General features: G+C 38.8%; 1 long non-coding RNA gene and 1 other non-coding gene across 2 annotated transcripts; both read left to right on the top strand.

Moving 5' to 3' along the window:
- Positions 1 to 939: 939 nt before the first annotated feature.
- LOC144303666 (uncharacterized) lies at positions 940 to 13,931 on the top strand. The gene is made up of 2 exons (XR_013370653.1): positions 940 to 1,184; positions 13,707 to 13,931. It is a non-coding gene; the product is annotated as an uncharacterized LOC144303666 (long non-coding RNA).
- LOC144303686 (U6 spliceosomal RNA) lies at positions 13,521 to 13,625 on the top strand. The gene has a single exon (XR_013370666.1). It is a non-coding gene; the product is annotated as a U6 spliceosomal RNA (small nuclear RNA).
- Positions 13,932 to 16,450: the final 2,519 nt, after the last annotated feature.

The following is a 16,450-nucleotide window of genomic DNA, read 5'->3' as shown; positions in this document are numbered from 1 at the left end:
AGATGGCCAAAGAGAGCTTCTTGGCTCTGGAGAAGACTGGAAAACTGCAGGTCAATTATGCTGACCACATTTATTTAACATATTGACTTATCTGTACAGTGATGTACCTTTCCTCAGATTCCCCAATACCTTTCATCAAAGTCTTTGACTTATCATACATTTATTGATAGTGCTTTGGTTATAACACTGGTTCAGTGTAAGATCAATGTAGGCTTTAAAAAAAACAGAAGCTCCAGGATGAAAAACACTGAATGGGGACAGAGAGTCAAGCACAGGTAGGAATTTGAAACAAGAGGTGACATAAGTCCTTTGGGATAGCCAAAAACACATGGGGCACTGTTTGGGATACCATAGCAGACCATGCCATCAAGCTTCTTATAGTCTTATCAAGGAAATTGTATATGTCCACATGAAATATTAACATAAGAAGAGTGGATATCATGTGCTAATATGAATGACAAGTTGTGTGGTAGAAGTTAGACACTAAGCAGGTGGCAATATCATCTGAGAAGTTTATAATATGTTATAAAAGAAAGGATATGATTTGAGTTGATTTGATCATGTCCTTACCAGAAGATAGTATTTACATCTAAAGAAAATAACAGCACTGAAAAAGCACAGTACTTCCTTGGGTACCAATCCCATCACTGTTCATTTCTCTGAGAAGATGACGTATATGAATAATTTCTGTTACAAATTTGGACACATTCTCTTCATTGATTTTTGCTCTAAAAGTTTACTTTACCAATATTGGGAATGGACTTATATATGTCAATAGGCAAGAGTTCCAATATGTATGAATGGAGAATGCCCAAGAGTCCCATGGTTACTACTCATTCCTCAGAGCCTATGATGCATGTCCTGACAGGAAGCACAGCTTCCCTTGTGACTTCCTTTGTGACTCTCTCTACAGTGGCCCACAGTGGCCCTACCCATGGCACTTTGGGTACAGTACCCAGTAGGGCAGAGATACATGTAAAATGGATATGTGGAGCCTGCTGGGGCTCAGGTCAATCCAGCTTAGAGAGTCCCAGAAAGACACCTGAAATCATCTGTGGAATTGAACCATTCCTAAGCTTCACAGATTTCTAAACAGATAAAATTTAACCATTCCACTCTACACAAGTCTACTGACAAAGAATGAAACGAGAGACTTCAAAGAAGTTTCCAGGATGGATCCTTGGGTAAGTCTTCCCACTCCATTATTTTCACACATTTCAAGTAATTATTACTTACTGTGGAAAAGGAAAATAAGTTTCCTCAAACCATTTTCCCCCACCCATCTGCTGTCAGAATAGTCATTATGACGGAAAATATGTCTACAGAACTGCATAGAACAAAACAAAACACAGCACTGCTACCAAAAGGCAATAGTGCATCCACATAACAGAGTATGAATTCTCAGTTCTCCATTCCAGTAGTCTGCCTTAGACTATTAAACACATGATGAAATGAGAGAGAACGTGTACAGACACATGCTATGTCCTTCATGTACATCCACACATTTGCTTTTAAATGAAAAGGTCTTAATGCCATGTTTTAGCTCATATTTTTCTACTTTCCATAGTCCTAATTTTAAACTTTACCTTCAACATGCTGTATTTATCATTCTTAAAATGTAGGGGATATAAGCTGGCAATAATAGTCATTTGGAGCATGCATTGTAAGTTACAGAGAAAATAGAGGTTCTGGTTTATTATGCTGAAGCTGTAAAGCCACGAATACAAAATATGGCTGGCAGTCAACTTGCTTTATTCTTCTTTTAACAACTTACTAACAGTGTGTAAATAATAAAAGCAAACTTTGATTTTTCCATCAGAGCTCTCTGAAATGGATACTAGAGTGCATTTAACATTGTGACCAGAAATATTGAAATTTGACAGCTGAGAGGTTAAAGGTCTCAAATTTATACATCGAGGTGTTTGTTCCTGTCATCATCCCAGCAGCTTCCTCGGAATAACCCCTTTTGCTTACTGAACCTTTGAGAAACAGAGAACATTAAGTAATACATCTTGGCACATGTCCTGGGATTTTTGCTCCCATCAGGAAGCAAGCCATCCTAAACTCACTAAAAGAATTCTAGGGATATGAAAGGACATCCTTACAACCATTAACTGTACTGTGTAGGAAAATCTCCTATTCTTTGGGCCCACACTCTAAATATATTAGCCTAAACTCCTGGATTGTGTGCTTGGTTTCCCACATACCTCTCATCTGATAACTTCCTTCTGCCAAAATTATATTTGCTGATAGAAAATGATCAGTTGAACTCTTGCTAAAAAGGTGGGAATACTACCTTACTCCAGCAAAATTTATCTTCAGCACAAACACACCCTCCCATTTCATGGCCCATTTCAGTATCTATCTCCCCTTTCAAGTAACATACATTCTATCCTTCACGTCAGCTCCCAGGCATTCAGACTGCCCTGTCCTCCCCACTAGCCAGCTGATCAGAATTCACGCTGTTACTATTGAGAAGATTTGGGTCCACCTCAAATCTTGACTCTCCAAATGCATAAATCTAGTAACAAATTTGCAAAATATGTGGCAGTAATTTCTTCAAATAGAATAGTAGTAAACAACAAGAGTTATAAAGGAACAAGGAGAGGATTATCACAATATTTCACACACATTAAATATTTATCTGGCCTTATTCTAAATGGATCACATTTTTTAACTCATTTAATTCTCACAACAATCCCATTAGACTTATGCTATTTTATCCCTTCTCTCTTTTTTCCTTTTTAAACAGAAAACAACAAAATGGCAAAGGCTCTTTTTCTTAAAGATGACTTAAGATAAAAGATTCTGGGTAGTCTGCTAGACTCTACCACCAGAGAGGGATGTGACTAGTTCCCATTGCAATATGTACAGTTACTAAATGTCATGAATTTTCAAGATCACTTGAAAATTGATTGATGCTTAGAATGAAGAGTCCTGGAACACCAGGATTCTCCCACAAACCCATTCTTTTTTTTTTTTTTTATGATAGTCACAGAGAGAGAGAGAGAGAGAGAGAGAGAGAGGCAGAGACATAAGCAGAGGGAGAAGCAGGCTCCATGCACCGGGAGCCCGATGTGGGATTCGATCCTGGGTCTCCAGGATCGTGCCCTGGGCCAAAGGCAGGCGCCAAACTGCTGCGCCACCCAGGGATCCCCTACAAGCCCATTCTTAATAAAATATACTTCATTAAGAATTTAATGTGTTAGGGTGCCTGGGTGGCTCAGTCACTTAAGCATCTGCCTTCAGTTCAGGTCATAATCCAGGGTCCTGGGATTGAGTCCCATATTGGGCTCGCTATTCAGTGGCAAGTCTGCTTCTCCCTCTCCCTCTACTCCTCTCCCCTGCTCATGCTCTCTCTCTCAAATAAATACATTAAAATCTTTTAAAAATAAATTTAGAAAATTAAATTTTAAAAAAGGATTCAATGTGTTATCCATCCCAAAGATATTTGTCATCTAATAATATCTCAAACCAGAGGGATTAATAGTCAAAGACTGAACATTAGGCATCACTCTTCTACAAAAAAAGATATCTTTGTATCCTTTGAAATTATACTACACCAAATAACCATATCTCCACTTGTGAAAAAGGCCTTAACTGATTGAAGTAAGACAAAACAGGCAAGTCTGACTCAATGTGCCAAACACTATTCTAGGCATTGAAGGAGACAAAGAGAGGGAGACAGACAGTATATCATGCTCAGGGAGGTGGGCAGGTGAGAGTGCAGCTGAAGTTTCAGGATAAATGGATATCAGTTCAGCCAAGGGGCCTTGGGAAGAGATTCCCACCACAAAGTTCCTTGGGAAGACCCACTGGCACTGCAGAGTGAGACTGGGCAAACCTCACTAGGCAGGCTGAGCTGAAGGTCCCCAGGAATGTGGGCAGTCACATCAGCATCAGAACAGGGAAGAGAACCCTGTTGCTCAGAAACATGGCCTCTACTGGGGTACTCAGGGCTGAGCAGAGGAGGCAGTGCACACAGACATGCAGATACACACACACACACACACACACACACACATACATCCCTTAGAAACTGCACAAAACGAAGGTGGTAGATGGAAATGATCCCTCTGGGTAAGTCCAGACCAAGGGTGGTCAGTTTTATTTCCCTCCAAAGAAATTGATATTGATATGAACTCCCCTAAACCTAGGCAGAAGCATAGAGTGCAAAAGGAAAAAATGCTACAAATAAATAGGTATTTTATGTGTCTGCTATGAAACACCTGCATAAAAGGGAAAAGGGAGGAAAATCTATTTTACACCTCAAATCTAAAGATTTTACATTCCCTTCAAGTTTTTATATTAGAGCCTAGACTTGGTATTTTATACATGTGGCCCACTCTTTATAGCTCTCTGATAAAAATAAATGTGAGGAGAAAGAACAGGCTAGACAAGCTACCACATCGCCCCTTCCTCATATTTTGCGAAAATTATCTTTCCTCAGACTCACAAAAGTCTCAAACTCTGCATGATTTACTAGGCAGGCTTTGGAAGCCAAAGCTTTTGTGGACCAGTCAGCCATGGCATATGGGCTCAAATTTTTCTTAGCTCATCTACAGGTACCAGATTTACCACCCCCTCTTGGTCAGAAGAACACAGCTATGCTATGTAATGTTTTTAATAATGTGGGATCACTCTTTCGTCCTCATTATATCCTCTAAAGCTTGAATAAAACTGCACAAACTTCTTCAGCAGCCATGAAATCTATTTCCTAGTTCCCATCTAAGAACAACAAGCTAATAAGTTTGATGTCTTAATATCAGCTTTCCTGATTTCTGGAATGAAAGCCCATCCGCTAGGTCCCAGCATCCCTACCCAAAAAGGCACAATCTCTGTTGATGCCCACACATCATAGCTTCTTTGGATAATACATTTTTCCACAAGCCTTAAAACTTGTTATTAAGGTGCCTACAGCACCATGTAAGCAACTTGGAAGCAAGCCTCTCACTGAATGAATATTAAATCTCTTGGGTCAATAGGTCCTCCTGTTTCCCTGGCAGATAGAGTAAGAAAAGATGCCATGTTTTCCTTAGCTACCTAATGGCTCTCTAACTGCTGGTTTCCATTTTCAGTCTGGCACAAACAAAAAGGCTTGCAGCCCCTTCCATGGTCTCTTGAGCTCACCAACCACCATGCAAAGGCAGCAATTTTTCATTATTGATAAAATGTAATGTCATAATGTCATGGCCTTTCAGGTCATCATTTTGGTAAGTCAGCAATGACATTATCACTTTTTATAATGATAACAAATGGCCATAATGTTTGCATGTAATTTTCATTGACTCCTTCAGAATTCTCATTCAACCCCGTCAACAGATGGAACTTAATAGCAACTTCATATGTCTTTTTCCTTAGATCTGCTGAAGGCTAATAGTAAAATCTGCATGAATCAAAGCTTATTAAAAGCACAATGGCTATTCCGCCACCCCCCTTTTAACTGAATGTTTTAGTTTTAGAATGAAAAAAATTTGCAAAATGTATTTGTAACATTGGATTTGGGCATGGAAATGAATTAAGTACATTTACTTGCTATTCATTCATGAACTCTCACTAACCCCTTTCTGTTCTGTCCAGACCTGCACTTCTCCAATCTGTCCAGTGATTTTTGAGTGCTGTGTTCTGACTGTTTCATAGTAATCATAGAACATTAATTGGTCTAAATGATAAGAATCATTCATGGGGCTCTTATTTCCATATATTAGCCTTCTGACTCCTCTTCTCCCTGAGAAAGTAAAAATATTTCATTGTTTGAGCCCAGAACTAAAACCAGCATTCCTTAGAAAGTCCTTATTTTTTCAATTTATTGACAATAGAGTAACAAACAGAGTAAAGCTAGAACAAGTTTACACACTAGTCCTAAAAACACTCAGTCTAAAACACACTTGGGAGATCTCAAGAAATATTTTAGAACTCATTTAGTACTTCATGAAGAAGAAAGAAAAGAGAGGAGAAAAATTCTCACTCACAAGCTCTCTGGCCTAGGGTATGTTTGTATGTATCATATCATCTAATCTTCATAACAAACCTCTCCTCCAAAAAAATAAGAATCACTCTCTGCTTTTAACAGATGAGGAAACTGAAACTGATGCTCAAGGAGATCACAGAACTTATGAGTCAAGAAACCAGCATTCAGACATAGCAGTTCTGATTCCAAAACTCATGAGTGTTCCATCACACAAAACTCCCAAAGCAGTTATTCCCCTATCGAAGGAAGAACCAAATCTTTCAGCCATCCAAATAAAGTCATCATACATTCAGAGAAAAGATATGAGTAGATTTCAGATGTAGAAACTCTTTATGTTGCCATTAATACATCCATTTAGACTATTATTGGTACCAGTCTCAGGGCAGTCACATCTTAACTGAGTTAATGACTTCAATGCATCTGTGTGATTCCTCATTTGATGCCCTTTCCACATTATTCAGTAGATTTCACTACTGTCCAAATTAGGTAGTTTCATCAGATCTGTAGATCAGCAGCCCTCTAGCTGACATGGTAAAACCATGTAAAAGAGTAAATATTGGTGTTAGGATGAGAGTTTCCCACACCTGTTCTAGTCAATCAGAGGAGGCACTCATTACCACCTCCACTTAAAATAACAAACATTTCTAAAGATTTTACTGTTCACAAAGCACCATTCTACTCTTGCATTTATCCTCACAGCAATCCTATGTTAAGGTAAAGAAACAGATTACTTGATTTATCCAAGTTCATAGAGACACCAAGTGGCAAAAAAAAAAAAAAAAAAAAAAAAAAAAAAAATTCCAAGCAAACATCTCTGGCTCAACTGTTCATGCTTTTTCCACTCTACCAAGGCTTTTAGTGTATTTAGGGAATATGATTTCCAAAAGCAATGTACCTACCAGTATTGGGGGAAAGTTCAGCACTTCCTCCAAGGGGCAGGCCAGGCAAACACCAGGACCTCATAGAATAGAAGTCTTCTAGAAATGGAATGGTGGTATAAGGGAGTATAGAGGAAGGACTTGCAGAGAATGAGGGCTAACAAGCTATTCTATCTAATGAATTATAAGTACATGCTGGAAAAGAGGAAGGACTTCTCTTCACTCCTCTTCATTCATTCAGTAGATCCTGGAGGCTTACTCTCCATTCAATCATGTGTTCATTAATTCAATATACATTACTGAGCACCTTCTCTAGGCCAACGTCATACCAAGCATGGATGATACAATAGTGAATGAAACACACATCGACCTGCCCTCGTGGAGTTCACATTTGTGCAGATGAGATGGTCACTAATGTCATGAAAAATCATCTCACTACTATTGATGTACATGAAGACCAGTTGTGAGGACATAGAATTCGACCAATCCCAAGGAGTTAAGAAAGACCTCTCTAAAGATGAGACATTTACATTGAGATTTGAGGCATTAATGAGTAGAAGTCACCAGGCAAAACATTAGGGAACCAAGGGAATTTTCCACCCTTGCCTCCCTCTTTAAGGTTCCTTTCTGCTTGGTTTCCCTTGCCTTATTAGCCAAATACTATGGCTATCATGATGGTTACCACCTCAACCTTAATTTAGCACTTATCTGTTCTAACTCACTAACAATTTGGAGATCTGTGTATGTGTAACTTTGACAGGTCAGAGGTAGCCTGAAGGACATGCCTGATGATTTTCTGCCATGTTTGGTTTTAAATCATAGCTAATCTGGCAGTTGCTACATTGACCATCCCTCTTTCTCTTTCCTTCTCTTTGTATGACTCCTCACAATGAGTTGACATGCCCCTCTGTATACTAAGCCATACAAAACTCCACATTCCATTCCTTCTTTTTCATCTTTTTCCTTTTCATATATTACTATGAACTGAATTGAGTTTCTCCAAAATTCATATGATGAAAATCTACTTCCCAGTGTGATTGTTTGGAGACAGGGATTTAGGGAGGTAATTAAGGCTAAACGAAGTCATAAATGATAACTCTAATCCAAAGGGGCTGGTGTACTTGTAAGAAGAAGGAGAGATACCAGAGAGGCACATTTTTTTCCTCTCTCTCTCTCTCTCTCTCTCCTTCCTTCTCTACCTCCCTCCTTCCCTGTGTGTGTGTGTGTGTGTGTGTGTGTGTGTGTGTCTACCCACCCATCAAGAAAAGGCCATGTTAGGACACAGTGAGAAGTCAGCTATATGTAAGCCAGAAAAGAGACTCACCAGAAACCAACCCTACTAACACCTTGATCTTGAATTTCAAGTCTCCAAACCTGTGAGAAAATAAATTTCTAGTGTTTAAGACACCCAAACTGTGGTATTTTATTAGGACAGCCCAAAATGACTAATAGAGATGTGAAAACAAAAATCTGCAAGGTATAGCACATTCATTAGAAGTGTTAATAGAACTGTATTAACAAGTATTGCAAAAGTAGTAACTGCACAATTTGTACTCCTAGCTCTGGTACCCAGGAAGAGGAAATGACAGTAACATGGGGAAAAAAAATTATTGTAGAGATTGTCCAGGCAGGAAGGCTATGAACCAGCATTACTGCAGGTAAATGATACTTTCAGATGCTGTTTACCTGCAGCATCACTGCAGGTAAATGACACTTTCAGGTGTCTGTTCTAAAACTTTGTTTTTAAATTATCTTCACCATATTCTGTAATTATGTATCCAAAGAAGATACAGATCCTTCCTGAAAGAATTTTAGAATGGTTTATATCAGAAAGAGTAGGCAGCCATCCACTTACTAGGAGCAACCTCTTCGCCTAAAGACAAAGATGGTAAAGCCATTGTTTTCTAATAGGGGATTAAGCTGGAGAGGAGGGAAGGTTTAAAGAAAAGTAAAGACTGATAAACTTTCAGATTTGGCACACCAAATCCCATGGAACTTTATGTTCTTGGTGGCCATATAGATAGCAGATGTCATGATTTTCCCTTTTTCAATTGTAGGCACAGTAGAGGGAAAGGATTCAAACCTTCCAAGTTGATCTGTAGTTCTAGAAAGGGAATTGTAGTCTTCCTTGGGTTAACTTGAAAGCAGACACAATGTTTTACTTAAGCTTAAGTAGACATTTTACAAGATTTCTGAAAACACTACGTAATCCAAAGGAAAAAGGTATTGTATCAGTCAGTTATATCTAATAATGCTGAGTAATAGACCACTCTAAAACTCAGTAACAGCTAAACAATAAACATTTATTTCTCATTCATGAATCCGTGAGTCAGCTGAAGTTTGTCTGATATAAGCTGAACTCAACTGAAGGTTGGGTTCAGGTTTTTCATTCTCCTTGGACAGTGGCTACTTAAATATATTATTCTCATAGCAAAAGTTAAAAGTACAAGAAGTTCAGCAGAAGTGCAGAAGGATATCTAAAGCCGTTTCTGTAAGTCTTAGTCAAAACAAATCATAAACCAGTCCCAAAATCAAAATGCAGGGAAGCACCCTCCACCTACCACAAGACCAAACCAAGTTATAGGGCCAAGCCCAACATCAATAGGATGAGAATGTATACTCCTCCCATGGGGGTTGGAGGAGGAAGAGGAGAGTGAATATTTGCTTAACCATAATCTAATTGACCACAGAAATGCTACCTGTACTTTACAGATAAGAAAACTAAGGTCACTTTTTCAAAGTACAGAGCTAGGAGTTGAATAAAATTCTATATTTTTCCAAAGTTTACATTCTTTTCATTCATCTAATACCTTCCAAGTAATAGAAGAGAAAATATAAGAAAACACTGTCACAGAGATGATAGGCAACAACAGACTAAAGAGACATGTTTATAAACTAGGACCAAGAAATGCCTAAAGGAAGGAACAACACATGGAAGTTAGTCCACCAAATACAGTCATTTCATTATTCAAAAAATACTTATTGAACACTCACTTGGCACTAAACACTGTGATAAGCACTAAAGGCAGGATTGTTATTCTAGACAGGCATGCCAGTTAGATGGCACTTAGTTAAATGAAGCCAATCTGGAAGCAGTGCCTTCCTAGATCCTTTTGAGGACCTCTTCTTTTACATACTCCTTGGCATCTAACTGCCCCACCTTGCCAGGCCTGAACACCTAGATACCTATCCCCCAAACCTTCCTCTATAACCAGCCAGCTCAGCAGCTTAAAACAACTTAGGCTTCCTTCAACCAAGACCAAGCACCACTAGACCATTCTGAAAGGAAGCCCATCACTGGAATAACTTCTTAAATGACGTAGCACTTTCTACCTCATTTATCCTAATTCTCCCCTACTATAGTTTTCTTGCTACCTTTCCTATCACCACACTTTTACCTTATATTTATACATACCCCTAGCTCTCCTGACTATAATCTCTGCTGGTTCAACAACAATGGCTGTCTATCACAATAATAAATTCCTAGATTACTTCATGTATTCCATAAAATGCTCAGGCAACTTGTACCCAGTCCTGCATGATACAACAAATATTCCGTGAAATCACCCAAAGATCCACCCATAACATCCAGCAAAAGTTTTTAAAATCCCTTTTTTCTTCTTTTAAAATCTCCAACATTTTCTTCCCACAAACATGGCAGCTGTCCCTAAAATTGCTTTCTTTCACCCAAAACTCTCCCCAAAATTCATGGGTATCCAGTCCCTACTGACTCTTTTTTTTTTTTTTTTTTTTATCTTTCCTTCCTTCTCTGCTTTCATTCTATCAGTGATCAAGGGCCCATTCAATGAGCCAGGTACCTCCAGGCTCAGAGTCTTAGCCTGACTGTTATCTCTGCTCCGAAAGGCTCTTTATCTAGATGTGTACCTGGTTTACTCTTGCCTCTCTTTCAGGCCTTTGCTCAAATGCCACCTCCACTGGGAGGCCTTCTCAGGCCACCCCAGGTAAAACTGGATGTTCTTATCACACACTTGTTACCTCCATCTTCCTTCCCTGTTTTCTCTACTTCCTCAGCACTTAACACCATCTGACATATATTTTCCTCCTTTACCTGGCATATTCCCTCTCTAGAGTGCAATCTCCATAAAGGTAGGAGTGTTATCCATTTTGTTTCCTGCTATATCCCCAACACAATGCCCAGTACACAGTGGGATTTAAAAAATATGTATTTACCCATTATTATTATTCTGCATAACAGAAACCAAAAAGAAATTGGCCAACTTGAGAGTGGTGGGGGAGATGAAGAGGAAGAAAGCTATGAATACTCAGCATATAATATCTTCTCTTTTTTTCACTCTGCCACACCATTGTCTGTAGTCTGACTCAGCCCCCAACATCCCACCTGAAACAGGTATCTGCTCACCCCCTTCCTCTGGCCACCCCATAACCATTCTATGTTACCCCATTCCATCACATCCTCCCTAGTGATCTGAGCATGCTTTGTTTCACCCTCTAGAAAAAGAGGATATCCCTTCGTCCACTTTTGATACACTCAGTCTACAGTTCCAATGATTACTCATAGCATATATGGTGTTGTTTGGGGTGCTCCTAAAGGAATTCCCATAGAGACAAGAACTTATCCTATAGGAATCAATCTCTAATGATTAGAGATTAGGCCTGTAAGCCAAGGACTACACCTGACACACCATCAGTCACAGTTCCTCAGGAGAAAAGCAGCTTGTTTGCATATCATATGAGAGGATGTTTTTTTTTTCCCTGTCATAGAAACAAGGTCACCCAAATAGACCACAGGATCACTGATCTCCGTGATGTGACCATGGAGAGATACCTAAAGTGCTATGCCCTCAAAGTGTAATGCCATTAGAGTGTTTCCAAGCACAGACATGTCATGAAATGTGGTTGGGGGATTATCAGTGGATGTATATTTTACCCTTGTTCTTCCTAGCTCCAATTTACCATAGATAATTGGGAATTGACTGAATCAGATAGACAGTAAATAGGTTAGCCATTTATTTCTAATAAAATCAAATCAACTACTTGTACTCCTCTCTTTCTCTATCTACCTCTTTACACTGTTAGGTAAAATAACACATATATAACATATATATAAATATACCACTTAAACAGTCAGAATTATAAAATTAAATCATAAAGCAACAAGAAGAAAATGTGGGTGAATACTTACCTGACATAGGTAAGGGAAGGAATATTTAATCATAAAAAAGAAAGGAAGAAACAACAAAGGAAATAATACTTTATTTTATAAAATATAAAACTGTAACTATTATTTGCATTAAATGATGAAAAAGTTTTGACATATCTTATATATAAAGAGCTCCTACAAATCAATAAGAAAAATATAAATATCCTGTATACAAAAATAAATGAAATCATGAATAGCCAATGAACAAAAAAGAAAATAAGAAATCATGAATAAAAAATATGAATACTTCACCAATAAGAATATACATATGAAAGCAAGACGATGTTTTCTGCCTATAGCTTTGCAAAATTTTTTTTTAAATTATTATACTCAATGGTGAGGAGAATGCAGAAAAATAAACACTTGATACTACTGCTGGAAAACTGGTGACCCCTTTCTGGAACGTAGTTTGGCAGTTTATATATATTCTTATTTTTTATATAAAAATTTCATCTTTAGGAATTTAACCTAAAAAAATTATCAGAGATTTACACAAATGTTTATTCATAGTGATGTTTGTTCTTTGTAGGCTTTTTATATTAGAAACACCCTAAATGCTTAACAATAAAGAAAAGCTAAGTAAATAGTGACAATCATACAGTAATATACCATGCAACTGAAATTAATTGTAGAAGATTGTATTTTCAAAAAATTACTGCAACAATATTTCTGGTTGCATATGCTCTTCCAGACCCTTGCCATTTCCCACTGTGGTAAGCTGAATAATGGCCTCCCAAAGATGTCCACATCCCAATCCCTGGTATTTGTGAGTATATACTTGTGTATATACAAGTATATACTTGTGAGTATATACAGGTGAGCCCAATGTAATCAACACAGGTCCTTTTAAGAGGGAGGCAGGAGAATCAGAGTCAGAAGGGAAAAAAAGTAATGATAAGCACAGAGGGTCACAGCCAGAGACAGTTGAAGATGCTTCAATGCTGGCCTTAAAGATAGAGGATTCATGAGCCAAGGAGGGCAGGCAACCTCCCAAAGCTAGAAAAGACAAGGAAATGGATTGTCCCCTAGACCCTGATAGGATACCTTGATTCTGGCCCAGTGAAACCCATTCAGAATTCTGACCTCCAAAACTGTAAGACAATAAACCTGTGTTGTTTTAAATTTGTAACATCACTGATAAGAAACTAACAAACCATTCAAGAGGTCTATATCTCAAGGGGAGAGCTTCTGTGGGCTTTGGGGTAGGCTTTTGTGTCTGCCTTGGTGACAAGCATGTGGCAGAAGGAAGGCTGTGTGACTTCCAAAACTAAGTTATAAACGGTGAGTTAGGGCAGCCCCGGTGGCGCAGCGGTTTGGCGCTGCCTGCAGCCTGGGGTGTGATCCTGGAGACCCGGGATGGAGTCCCACGTCGGGCTCCCTGCGTGGAGCCTGCTTCTCCCTCTGTCTGTGTCTCTGCCTCTCTCTCTCTGTGTCTATGGATGGATAAATAAAATCTTAAAAAAATAATAAAAAAATAAAAGGTGAGTTAGTGCTCACTTTGGCAGCACATATACTAATACTGGAACAATACAGAAAAAATTAGAATGGCCCCTGCACATGGATGACACAAATTCATGAAGTGTTCTATATTTTTATTGTCGAGTCATTATATTGTATACCTGAAAATAATATTACGTAACTATACTGAAATTAAATTTTTTAAATTGTTTTAAAGGGACACCTGGGTGGCTCATCCGTTGAACGTCTGCCTTTGGCTCAGGGCGTGATCCCGGGATTCCGGATCAAGTCCCACATCAGGCTCCTTGTAGGGAGCCTGCTTCTCCCTCTGCCTATGTCTCTGCCTCTCTCTGTGTGTCTCTCATTCATACATAAATAAAATCTTTAAAAAATAAAAATAAAATAAAAATAATAAATAAAAATAAAAATTGTTGTAAGGCGAGTTAGTGTAAACCTGGCCTTTCTTTATGGACATTTAGTCGTAGAACCCTGAGCTGCAATGTAGGAAGCATGGCTACCCTGAAGCCACCATGCAGGAGAGAACACATTAGAGCCTGGGAGAAATGCCCAAGAAACCAGTTGTTCCAGCCGCCAGTTGTTTCTAGCCCACATACCAAAAATCTGAGTAAGCAAACTTCAGATAATTAGCCCAAGCCAGCTCCTGACTACAACTGCACAAAATACCCTTCATAAGAACTGCTTGGCTGAGCCTAGATAACTCTAGAACCATGAAAATAATAATAAAATTATTCTGTTGTTTTACGCCATTAGGTTTTGTGTTGGCTTTACACATCAATAAGTAACCAATACATTAATGATAAGGAGAAATGTTCAACATATAATATTAAGAGAAAAGAGTAGGGGTGTCCGGCTCGCTCAGTCAGTAGGTCACATGACTCTTGATCTCAGGGTCATGAGTTCAGGCCCCATGTTGGGTATAGAGCCTACTTTAAAAAAAAAAAAAAAAAGTCTATACGCTATCATCACAGTGTGTTTATGTGTGTGTCTGTGTGTACACAGAAAAAACTTGGAGTCCCCAAAATATGTTATAGAATGGTTATTTCTGTGGGCTAGGTGAGGAAATTAGTTTCTTCTTTATATTTTTATATTTCCAAAGCCTATAGAATAAACATGCATTCCTTTTGTGATCAGGGAAAATATTTTAAGCCCTTTAGTTCCTATTACTTTCAAGTATATCATGATTGCAGAAAGCATATGAGTGTATCCTGTATAGGAAAGTATGCATTCACACATGTATGTACATACCAAAGATAAAGAGAACTGGGGAAGGGGTCATTTGGTTAATTGGAGTGAGAACATGAACCTTTAAATCCTACTTTTATTCTTCCCTTCCCTGCAGTAGAAATGGCAGCAAATTCTTATAATATGGGGTCAAATACCTAATCCTTTTAGCCACTCCCAACTCAACTGTAATTGACTGATACTATTGGGTTTGGATTCCTTTCTGTGACACAGATAAAAGATTATGTATAGCTTCTCCCAGAAGAAGGAAAGTAACTATCTCTTTGAGAATCACTCTTTTCTTTGGGCATAGTGCCTAAAATTCATTAGGATTTTGCTGTTCTCTGTCAGTACCTCTGGAAGATAGGCACCTGGAAAAGAGTCAGGGGTGTGACAAAGGAGGAGATGCCAGAACTCTACTGCATTCCCATTAAATCTCATGATAATCCTGGAAGCGGAATTAACAATCCCCATTTTACAGATGAGAACATTTCGGCTCAGAAAGGTTCATCAATTTACCCAAGTCAAAGAGCTAACGAATGGCAGAACTGAACTTCCAATACAAAGCTTCTTATGGTCACACTGCACTTGTCTTCTCTTTTCCTCAGTTTTACAGTTCATACCTTCACCATTGTAGTGTGAATTAAATTTCTGAATATACATATCATAGTATATTACATGGAATAATGCCTACCACTTGAAAACGCCACACTATTCAGCGTTAGCTTCCATTTCAATTTTATGACTCAAAGTCACATCACAAAGCACAAGAAGGCCCTGGGGACAACAATTGCTCCCCTTTCAAAAATCCTGCATTCAGCATCTCACCATTTTGGGTGGGCAGCAACCTACCCAGCAGTTGTTGTTATTCCATGAAAACTAGAGCTGGCCTAGATCCCATGGAGTAGCAGCCCAGTGACCCACCTCAGACACACATTTCGCGTGCTCTTTTTCAAATTGCACAATAGCTCTCACACAGTCCAAGGGCTATCATTAAAAGTCAGCTGCTCTCCGAATGTGTCGATTCTGGTGGCACTGACAAGTGAGGGTAGGAGGCAGGATTGCTTCTATAAAATAAATGAGGAGGGAAATGGTGTCGGGATGGGATTTGCCTTCTGGCTGCACTGAAAACTGAGGCCTCTGTCTTTTGGCATTTCCTAAAAGGCCTCTTGAGCTTTCCTTGGCAAGCCTTGAGACTGAGGGTACTTTTAGCTGTTTAAGCCATCCTCTTCTAACAGGGGTCAAAGGGCTAGAAAGATCTTCGCAAAAGGATAGAGAAGGAATCATTAAAAGGGAGGAGAAAGAAAGTGACAGAAGGTCAGCCTTTTTTTCCTAATGGGTGGATCCCTGAGGGTTGGGCTCAGTGTCCGTCCGCATGCTGCACACACAGGCACCTAGCTTCCAGAAACCTACGGCAATTCGATTCACACTTCCCTGAGCAGGAGACCAGAGAAGCTCAAAGGGGCAGCCTGGGGAGGGTATAGAGATGAAAACAAACACAACAGAAATCTGGCTGTGATAAGCAAATTTCATTGATCAAATTAACTTAAAACAACAACAGTATTTCAATAAGCCAGAGAAAACAAATGCTTGAAATCTTTATGTGTGTTGAGTCTACCATAAAACTTACTTCTTTCAAATATAAATTTATTCTAAAAATGTTGCTTATTGCACTGCATGAAGCTTTATATAAGGACTGGTTTGGGATTAAAATTCACC

This window comes from Canis aureus, chromosome 32 (assembly GCF_053574225.1).
Source record: "Canis aureus isolate CA01 chromosome 32, VMU_Caureus_v.1.0, whole genome shotgun sequence".
NCBI classification, from domain to species: Eukaryota; Metazoa; Chordata; class Mammalia; order Carnivora; family Canidae; genus Canis; species Canis aureus.
The sequence above is the reverse complement of the archived record's forward strand: the minus strand, read 5'-3'. Positions and strand labels throughout refer to the sequence as shown.